At 36.4% G+C, this 10,330-nt stretch overlaps 1 long non-coding RNA gene across 4 annotated transcripts; it reads right to left on the bottom strand.

The window, feature by feature from the left end:
- Nucleotides 1-1,478: 1,478 nt before the first annotated feature.
- LOC109113938 (uncharacterized) lies at nucleotides 1,479-6,922 on the bottom strand. 4 transcript variants are annotated; one of them, XR_016083578.1, is made up of 3 exons: nucleotides 4,177-6,660; nucleotides 3,812-3,881; nucleotides 1,479-3,348 (listed from the first exon to the last, which is right to left on the bottom strand). It is a non-coding gene; the product is annotated as an uncharacterized LOC109113938 (long non-coding RNA). The 4 variants fall into 4 exon arrangements; XR_002022073.2 differs by having other exon boundaries at nucleotides 1,479-3,881; nucleotides 4,177-4,218; nucleotides 4,375-6,660; XR_016083577.1 differs by having other exon boundaries at nucleotides 1,479-3,881; nucleotides 4,177-6,922.
- Between the last annotated feature and the right edge of the window lie 3,408 nt (nucleotides 6,923-10,330).

Raw genomic sequence — 10,330 nt, 5'->3', positions numbered from 1 at the left:
ATAATAGAATAATTATTTTAGTACTTCAAAATCATATATTATATAATTTTAATATATTTTTTAAAATTATTAATTGATATTTTAATTTACACTAAATAATAACATATTTTATTATTTATAAAAATAAAAATTTTGTTTAAAAAATATCCAAGCATATAATATTATATTGAATCTATTAAATACACTACTTTAAATTTATATAAAAATTATTTATTATTTCAAAAAATTATTGAAATAAGTGTTAATAATGGAATAATCATTTTAGTAATTAAAAATTATGAATTTGCAATATTATATGCTTTTAAAAATTTTAATATATACATATGAAATATTTTAATTTAACATTATATATTTTATAAATTATCAATTGATATTTTGATTTACATTTTATAATAACATATTTATTATTTACAAAAATAAAAGTATTGTTTATCAAACATTTCAAATTTTAATATTTAGTTGACTTTTTTTCTATTAATTGAAAAGTAAAAATATTAAAATGAAAAATAATTAATATAGTAATTAAAATATAATATTATTTGTTTGTATCTTGGAATTAAATAGAATAAATATAATAATAGTTTTATGCATGCGTTAATTTGTAAAGATCTATATAATATGAGTCTTAGACTCCTAATTGATAGATTATCAATAAAGTTGTATGATATCTATGCATCCCATAATATTAATTATAATATATTCCTTTATATATATATATATACAATTAAAATATACATTTCTTATTTTTTATATCTTATTTGTAACTATTTTGACCTTAAAATTAGTGTAGTTGATGTATTTATGAAATTTGTATCTATTTTCTTAATGTATCCATATGTTTTCATATCTTTCTTTTGTATCCATGCATTTTCAAAGCGTATCTGTATCCAGATCCGTATCCGTATCCAAGTTGTTTGATACGATACCTGATACCGATACTGTGATCCTTGTGTATAACTAAAAAAAAAAAATACTACATAGTCTAATCTATCCATATGTTACACCAGAGCATACATAACCAACTCTATAGGTCCATACAATTTGTATAGAGATGGATTTACCGAAATATAATAATCAATAGTGTGACTTTTACTTTTATTACACATCCATTTGTATATCTTCTTCCTTTTTTCAAAGGAATTCCTAATTGGATGCAGAATTCTGGTAGGCTAAACATTGCTTGTTGTTCACCCCATTAATATAATTACTTCCTGGTTATTAGTTTTTGGTTTCCCTATTTTGTGTTTCTTTTATTTGAATCAGGAAATAGAGAAAAGAGAAATAAACAGAAAACAACTAATGTATATGAGTATCTATTATAAGTAACAACATATAAGATCATAATATGTTCCCCTTTGATGCATACAAAAACATAGATGTATCTTTGTCTAGAAAGATAATAAAGAGGATATATAATGAGTCACCATTTTAATCGCTGACAATGAATGAGAGAAGAGTAAGAGAGTTAAAAAAAAAAGTTCTAAAGACAGGTTCATTATCATTCTTGTAAATTAAAGAGAGGTATACAAATTTATACAAATTATAGGGAGTAACAAATAAAATAAATTAAGAAATACAGAGATGGAAAGGAGAAAGAAGCCTTCTTAGTTGATTAGGTGGTGCCTTCATTCAATGTGAGCTCACATCATTTGAATTAGAAGAACTTCATGAAGTAACAGTTGGATATTGTCGATGCCGCAAATACAAAACAAAATTCTTAAATGAATGTAAACAAAATATCTATATGCTCTACAGATATAAACAAAACCTCCAAAGAAAATGATAAATCTTACTTTAAAAATAGATTATCCAAAACAAAAAATAACAAAATGAAAAATTTTAAAACATGATGTGATTATGAAGAGGAAATAGATAAAAATTTAGGACTAAAAGACCAAAACAACCAACCAAAACATTCCACTTACGACTCAATTAATCTACAGTTAAAACATCATCCTTATATAACTTGCATTTTCTCTCCCTCATCCCTCTTATGAATCTAAAACCCAACATACCAAAATGACAAATCCATAATACAAATTCCAAAACTTGCTAGTCCAATACGAAGTTGTTGACATACAAATGCCTTTGTCATGACAGTATCACAACTTGCATCAGATGACTGAAAAGCACCAGGGCTTTCGACTCAAAGAACCTCCCATGTTTCTCTAAATGGTGGAAAAGCTTGCCACCATCACAAAGAAGAAGATAAGGCAGAGCCCCTATTTCAGCCTCAAGTAAGAAGCAGAAAGAGTAGGAAATAAAGAAAAAAAATAAAAACATGCCTCTGCAATAGAAAAATAACAAAAAAGCAACAACAAAATTTTGACAGGCCGAAATTGTAATCCTCACATAGAATTGAAAATCCAAAACCTAAAGGTAGAATCAAGACTTTGTATTCATTGATTTAGCAAGACTTTTGAAGAGGAACCTAGACGAAGCTACGAAACAAAAACAATTTAGAACAGGGGTTAGGAGAAAGCAATTTGAATTTTTCATCTCCACTATATGCATTCTCAGTAGAGTTTCTTTGATTCATAGAGAGAGAGAGAGAATGAAATAAATAACCTAACTTATTAATTGGATAAATTTCACTCAATTAGTTGGATGATTACCATTGAACCATTTTTTGAAATACAATGCTGATTGTAAACCGGACAACTACAAGCAGAACACCCAATCTGACCAAGTCTGACCAATTTCAATGTGTTTCTCTTTCAGGCCATTAAGCTGCTCACAAAGTTCATCCAGCTAATGCTGCATGCTGGATAGAACTTCATTTTTGAAAAACCAGATGAAACATCAAAGTGGGACGTCAGAGCTCTTTGTTTCTAGAATAAAATCCAGAAAAGCAAACCGGAACATCTCCACCACCAAACCCAAACACCACTAAACCTATAGCAACAAACCAAAAAGGAACGAGAAAAAATATGAAAAAAAAAACAAAACAAAATAGAGCTTCAGTTGAAAACATGGGTCGCAACCATCTCGAAAACCTACATACCATGACTAATAAATCAAGATAAGGTGAAAAGAGACCATGAGAAGGCCGACAAATACAGAGGTGGGGAGATAGATAAGAGAGTTTTTTGAAAGCGAGAGAAAGATCGTGATGAGATTGAGAAGAGAACAATGACATGGGTGAGAGAGGCGAGAGACAGAAGAGCTGAGTAGACAGTAGACAATAGGCAATAGATTGAGCTATTCGAATTGCCTTGTACAATAGAAGTTGGTCCTCAATGGACATCTTTGTCTCTCAATGCCATGACTAATTATTTGTGATTAAAGGCCATGACATAGAATTATACTTGTGGTTGTCTCAACTGATTTTTCATCTCTGGTAAAATCCTACTCAATCAAAAAGGAAAATAAATTATTAAAAGAGCCAATAAATAGAAACAAAAAAAGGAAAAATAAATAAAATTAGTGTAGTTCTTGCTTTTTGATAAAGGAAATAGATAATCAAACAAATAAATAGAAAGAGAAAATGAGGAAATGAGATTTGATCAAGCAGAACCTGTAGATTCTTACAATTAGATTGGTTTCAACCCAAACCCAGTCCATTGACACATATATTCTTATCTTATATCAATGGACCAGATATTGGCTTAATTCAACCCAATCCAATATAAATTTGTTACGGATGGACCAGGTCCAATCCAATCTAATAAATATTTTGGACCGGATTGGTCCAATCCAACATGTCTTGTTGGTCTGCCCAATCCATCCAAATTGATTTTGGACTGGAGGGGGTCCAATCCAAAACCGGTCCATTAACACCCTTACGTACAGGACATCACACATCACTTACTCTTTAAAGTTTCACCGACAAACTTTGCATTTACTCTTCAGAGTAACATCATGTCTCCATACAAATGTTTCTGCACATGTTGACATGAAAAAAGAAAATAAAATAAATCACAACCTGCTAGACCTGCTCAGTTTATCATGCATCTACATGTAAACACACCCTTATGAATACATATGCATTCAAATGAAAGAAATAAACATAATACCATGAGGTGATACTCAAAATGCTAGTAGTATATTGTATACAAATGACAAACCAAACACTTTTTGTTCATTTCCATTTTAAAGATCCTTGGTGTACATAGACTACAAGAGAGAAATGCCTCAAAGCACCTATAATAAGGATAGAAAGTTCACTTAGCATACCTATCATCCATTGGTACCATCAGCATTTGTATCAACATGCTTCTGAAAATGGTAAACCAAATGTGCAAGTATATAAAATTCACAAAGAGATATTCCCAATGTGCAATTGGATGCATATGCTTTTAAGAGTGCATGTAGAGTTTATACTTTCGTGAAATCCCAGTTACCCTTAACCCCCCTTAAATTAATATGTAATACCTGTTGCTGAGGTAGAGAGGGCCCATTAAGCCCCTTAAATTAATATATAAGCATCTTTCTTTGGGTCTACCTTCTGCCTCCCAAATAGTGGTTTTTGGGTGGTCTCACCTTGAAGTCAAAACATAAATGAAAGGGTGAGAGCATATTCAGATAAAATAATCTAAGTAGAAAGGAACCTTTAATTTGATCACTTTTTTTGGCAATTTAATCATATAGGATCACAAAAAATTGCAACCCAGAAAAGGATCCATGAAAATCAATACCAATTCTATTTTCAACTTGGACATAAAATGAAGAATTTAACTATTCTAGAATTTGGAAGTGACCTAATTTTGGGTAATTGTGATAAATATGAAGAAAATAAGCACGTGTTTAATTAGTTTATTGAAGAAGGAAATGAGCTATGTACTGCATTACTTACCACAATGTCGTTATTGACATCCCAAAGAACAGAGAAAGCAATGCCAGTTTTAATTTTTCTCTCCATTATCAGCTCTCAAACTCTTCGCCAACATGGTATGCATTAATAAGCCCTTTTCCCAACATCCACAGGATGGGCATTGGGATTCAAGGTTGCACAACAAGAATCCATTATAGTAGTAGCTTCACTACTAGCTCAACTCTACAAAGGTCGCGAAACAATTAGTCCAGATGAAGGAATAAATTTGATAAAGCTCAAAGAAAGAGCCTTGACTCCAGATCCCAGGAAAATGGAATCCCTAGACACAAACAATAGAAGGTATCGAGTAGCAATTGAAACACCAGAGTCGTGGTTCACATAGACTTCAATGCATCGGAGGTGTAATTAGGGATCATAACTCAGATAGGAACCTTCGAAGGCCCCCATGGCACCAATAAGTAGAAAATTTGAAAAAACCAAAACCCCGAAGTAGACGAATGTTTCTCATATACATTTGGAAGAGAGACAAAAGAAATGCAGAAACTTTAGGGCTACGACTTACCTCAAAGAAGATTAAAGAATCTCTCGTTGGTGTTGTCATGCCAATTCAGAGAGGAACGAAGAGGAGCAGACTTTCTATCTCTCCCTCTCTCTCTCTTTATGTGCGTGTGTGTGCCACCATCGGCACCATGAACCACAGTAACCACTGTGTGTCACCATCAGCACCATGAATCACAGTAACCACAGTGTCAATAAAGGAACAACCAACAGACGAACTGCAAACCCTTACCAAGCACTAGATACAAAGCCATCTCTGTCAGAGAAGGAAGCCACTGCAACACCTACCAACCAACAAAAGGAAAAGAAAACAGCCAAAAAACAGAACCCATAACAGAGAAGAACTAACAAATCAACCAACAAAAGCAAAAGAAAACAACCAAAAAGCAAAAAACCATAACAGAGAAGAACTAACAAATCTGAGAAGAACAAAGAGGAGAATGAGAGTATGCATTCCAAAGAGAATAAAATAACCAAACAAAACAGAGCTTGGAACAAAGAAAACAAAAAGAACAAAGAGAAACCTACCAATAAACCCCACCCACATTGTTGATAGAAAATCCCAATCAATAATACCAACCAACTGCCCAACTGAAACACTAACACCACCAAGTCCAACCGAAATCCTTTCGTAACCAAGAGAAAGAGGAAGAGAAAGGGAGGCATAGAGAGTATTGAAGAAGGAGAGAGATGAGAGTTCGAGTGGAGGGAGATAGAATAAGAAGAATGATGGAGAATGGACAACATTTTTATAAAATAATTAAAATAAAACAACATTTTTAGAAAAATATCAGCAATGGCACTGTTCATTATCTTTCTCTGCCTTCCTTGTATTCATGCCGGCCATTTCAATGGGTCAACAGGTCCCGACAGTCTATTCATGCCAGTCATTTCAATGGGTCAACAGGTCCCGACAGTCCATTCCGTGTGCTGGAGGTTCTAGAAGTCAGAAATACGATGGGCTCTACGCGAGACTAGTTCTTCCAGCAGAAGTAGAGAAGGGCTGGCAAAAGGACCCAACCCAATCGCACCCGATGTGATCAAGCCAGACGTTACGGCACTAGGGATGAATATATTGGCTGCCTTGCCTCCTATAGTGAGCCCGACTCGGCTGAAGAGTGATAAAATAAGTGTTGAGTTCAACATAATCTCAGGGACATCCATGTCATGTCCACATGTGAGTGGCCTGGCTGCCCTCCTTAAATCTGTACACAGAGACTGGTCTCCCTCAGCGATCAAATCAGCTCTAATGACAACAGCTTATATGCTAAACAACAAATTTACTCCAATTAGAGATGTTGTCGCTGGTTCTTCTTCCTCTTCAAATTTAGCAACACCTTTTGCATTTGGATCAAGACATGTCAACCCTGAGAGAGCATCCGGTCTGGGGCTAATTTATGATATCGGTACTGAGGACTATCTGAACTACCTGTGCAGTCTAAACTACACTTCATCTTAAATGGTTGTCATAGCTCGGCGAAGTTTCACTTGTCCTCCTACTAATCAAGTTCTTCAGCCACGCGACTTGAACTACCTGTCATTCACTTTGCCTTTTGACAATGGTGCCCAGAACATTACGTTGACATACAAGAGAACGGTGACTAGCGTTGGCTTCATTCCCATGTTGGCTTCATTCCCTGCAACAAAACTCCACTAGTAAACTTGACTTCATCGGGGGTCCTTTTGCCAGCCCTTTTCAAGGATCTGCTCTACTTTTTTTGCTGGAAGAACCAGTTTGCATAGAGCCCATCGTATTTCTGACTTCTGGAACCTCCGGCACGCGGGATGGACTGTCGGGACTGTTGACCCGTTGAAATGGTTGGCATGCATACAAAGGAAGATGATGAATAGTGCCATTGCCCTTTTTTAATATTTTTTTCTAAAAAAAATTATCTTGTTTTAGTTATTTTATAAAAATATTACTTTTTATTGATATTGAGAGCAAAAAATTGACTTTTAGAAACTCAAAAAAAATATAAAGAAGTATGAATACGTGCATACAATGCAATGGAGAAGCTATAGTCTACAGTAAATGAACAATAAGATTCTATTTTCTGAAAGGGCAGGGCAATCCTTTCGCTTTAATATATATACTAGCGGAGGGGGCCTTACATTGCAGGGGCTCGCTCATAAATTATCAGGCTCGAGCTCGATTCGAATTAGAGACTTGAGCTCAATATCGATTTCGGCTCGAGTCAAAAGCTTAGAAGTTCGAGCTCGGCTACCTTTGATTGTAGGTCTCTCAAGCAGCCGATGTGCCAAATTGAGGTCTCCCTCAGCTGTTGAAGTGTTGAGCTGAGGTTTCCCTAGTAGGCGAGATGTCGAGCTAAGGTCTCCCTTAGTTGACAAGGTGTTGAGTTGAGGTCTCCCTCAGTTGTTGAGGTGCTGAGCCAAGATCTCCCTCAGTGACCGAGGTGCCAATCCAAGGTCTCTCTCAGTGGTCAAGGTTTCGTCTAGCTTGAACTCGTTCGAATTAGAGACTTAAAGCTTGAGCTCAGAAGTTCAAGCTCAGCTCGGCTCGGCTCGAACTCGACTACCTTTGATTGCAGGTCCCTTAGCAGCCGCGATGCCAAGCTAAGGTCTCTCTCAATTGGAGAGAGTGTGGCGTTCTTGTAATTTATAAGGAGAGAGAGAGAGAGATGACATTCTTGTAATTTGTAAGGGAGAGAGTTGGTTGGAGTGAGAGTGGCATTTTTGTAATTTGAAAGAAAAAAAGCAAGAAAGAGAATTGGTAGAGAGTGGCATTCTTGTAATTTCTATGAAAAAAGGCAAAAAAAATATTATTAGATTCCATTTCCCTCATCCTCAGGTCTTCTTACATACACATTTAAGTGTAATATATTTACTAGCGGAGGGGGCCCTACGTTGTAGGGGCTCGTTCATAAACTATTAGGCTTGAGCTTAATTCGAATTAGAGACTTGAGCTCAGATCGAGTCAAAAAGCTCGGAAGTTCAAGCTTGGCTACCGTTGATTATAGGTCTCTCAAGCAACCGAGGTACTGAGCTGAGGTCTCCCTTAATTGTCAAGGTATCCCTCAGCTGTTGAAGTGTCGAGCTGTGAGAGAGAGAGAGAGAGAGAGAGAGAGAGAATTGGTATGAGAGTGGCATTCTTGTAATTTCTATAAAAAATGCAAAAAATATTGTTAGATTCCATTTCCCTCATCCTCAAGCCTTCTTACGTACACATTTCAATTTAATATATTTACTAGTGGAGGGGGCCCTGCGTTGTAGGGGCTCGCTCATAAACTATCAGGCTCGAGCTCAATTCGAATTAGAGACTTAAGGTTGAGTTTGAGCTCGGATTGAGTCAAAAGCTCGAAAATCCAAGCTCGGCTACCTTTGATTGTAAGTCTCTCAAGCAGTTGAGGTGCTGAGTTGAGGTCTCCCTCAATTGTCGATGTGCCAAATCGAGGTATCCCTCGGTTGTTGAAGTGTCGAGCTGAGAGAGAGAGAGAGAGAGAGAAAAAAAGCAAGAGAGAGAGAGAGAGAGTTGGTATGAGAGAGTGGCATTCTTGTAATTTGACAAAAGAAAGAGAGTTGGTAGAGAGTGTCATTCTTGTAATTTCTATGAAAAAAGGCAAAAAATACTATTAGATTCCATTTCCCTCATCCTTAGGCCTTCTTACATACACATTTTAGTTTAATATATTTACTAGCGGAGGGGGCCCTACATTGTAGGGGCTCGCTCATAAACTATTAGGTCGAGCTCAATTCGAATTAGAGACTTGAGCTCGAGTTTGAGATCGGATTGAGTCAAAAGCTCGAAAAGTTTGAGTGGGTTACCTTTGATTGCAGGTCTCACAAGCAGCTGAGGTGTTGAGCTGAGGTATCCCTTAATTGTCGAAGTGCCAAATCGAGCCCTCAGCTGCTGAAGTGTCGAGCTGAGAGAGAGAAAAAGATGGCAGGAGAGAGAGAGAGATGGCATTCTTGTAATTTGTAAGAAAAAGAGAGAGTGTGGCATTCTTGTAATTTTAAAGAAAATAAGCAAGAGAGAAAGAGTTAGAGTTGGTAGGAGAGAGTGGCATTTTTGTAATTTGAAAGAAAAAAAAAGCAAAAGAGATAGAATTGGTAGAGAGTGACATTCTTGTAATTCTATAAAAAAAGCAAAAAATATTGTTAGATTCTATTTACCATTTGGTATATGTGAATCTCTACTTGTGTGATGTAAAAGTTACATTTACCAAACCATCTTTTGATCTTTTCATCTTTTTGCAAGATCTTCCAAAAAAAGATTACCAATCAGTATTTGGTCCAGAAAGACCGGCTCCAAAAAGCCCATGCATGTTTTGATCTACTGGGCTGTTGAAAGATCTACCTAGAAAGACTTGCCAAACGCTAATAGAGTTAACTAGAGGTGTAAAGTGGGTCGTGTGCGGGCCGTGCCGTGCCACCCTCCCTAGTGAAAATGTTGGGGGTCGGCCCAGCATGGCCCATGGCCCAAGTCCATTCGGGCTCGTGGCATGCCACGGGCCAAGCCCATTTGGGCTCGTGCCGTGCCACGGGCCAAGCCCATTCGGGCTCGTGCTATGCCACGGGCCAAGCCCATTCGGGCTCGTGCTGTGCCACGGGCCAAGCCTTGGGCCAAGTCAGGCCATGCATCAGGCCATGCATCAGGCCAAAGCAATTTATTTAAAAAAATTGACAAAAAACTTAAAATTTTAATTTTATATGAATTTTGTGTATATAATTACTTATATATACAATAATTAAATAAACTAGTAGAATAACATTTAAAAAATTATTTATTCTATTAATATATTATATACAATATATTATTATATAGTTATTATTTATACAATATTATATAAATATATATAAAAAATAATATATATGGATCATGCTGGGCCAGGCTGTGGGCTGGGCTGTGCCGGTGCGCGGGCTGCAGGTGGCATGGCCCGCTCGGTCGTGCCGTACTATACCGGCCCGTAGACCTAAACCCCAAGCCCAGCACGGTACGGACCATCGTGCTGGGCCTGGCACGGTCCGTGGGCTATCGTG

This window comes from Nelumbo nucifera, chromosome 3 (genome assembly GCF_055504915.1).
Source record: "Nelumbo nucifera cultivar China Antique chromosome 3, China Antique-T2T, whole genome shotgun sequence".
Classification (NCBI taxonomy): domain Eukaryota; kingdom Viridiplantae; phylum Streptophyta; class Magnoliopsida; order Proteales; family Nelumbonaceae; genus Nelumbo; species Nelumbo nucifera.
The sequence above is the reverse complement of the archived record's forward strand: the minus strand, read 5'-3'. Positions and strand labels throughout refer to the sequence as shown.